Genomic DNA, 726 nt, shown 5'->3' with positions numbered 1-726 from the left:
TATTGTCTTCTTGCCTGCATGGTTTCTGATGAAAGATCCAAGCTTAATTTGACTTGCTTGCCTTTGGTATGTAACATTTTTCTTTTTCCTAGCTGCTTTCAGGATTGTCTCCTTATCTTTGATTTTGGAGAGCTTGGTTATGATATGTCTCAGTGATTTTCTTTTGGGGTCTATCCTTCCTGGAGTTCATTGACCTTCTTGGATGTTTATCTTTTTATTTTTCAGTATGGCGAATAATTTTCTTCCAGTAGCTCCTTCACTATCTCTTCTGTGGACTTGTGTGATTGTTCTTGTTCCAGAATGCCAATAATTCTTGTAATTCCTCTCATGTTGTCCAACATGAATCTTAGATCTTCTTTGGATTTTTTAAAATCCTTTTTTCTGTTTGCTGTTCTATCTTAGTGATATTGAGAGATTTGTCCTCCAGTTCTCTAGTTCTGACTTCCATCTCTTCTATTCTACTCCTTTGCTCTTTCAGTGTATTGTCTATTTCTGATATTCTATTATTGATCATTTGGACGTCTTTCTGTAGGTCTTGAATTGTTTCCAATGCTGTATATATCTTATTTGATTGTTCCTATAGCATTTTCCTGACTTTTTCCTTGTTTTTCTTAACTCCATAGAAAAGCGTTTTGAAACATTTTTTAGAATTCCTTCTCAGGCATTTCAAAGTGCTGCCCTCTTCCAGAATGGAGTGCAGGTCTACCTCTAGGTCATTTGTCTCAG

This window comes from Chrysochloris asiatica, unplaced genomic scaffold (genome assembly GCF_000296735.1).
Source record: "Chrysochloris asiatica unplaced genomic scaffold, ChrAsi1.0 scaffold00318, whole genome shotgun sequence".
Lineage (NCBI taxonomy): Eukaryota > Metazoa > Chordata > Mammalia > Afrosoricida > Chrysochloridae > Chrysochloris > Chrysochloris asiatica.
This window is presented reverse-complemented; position numbering follows the sequence as displayed.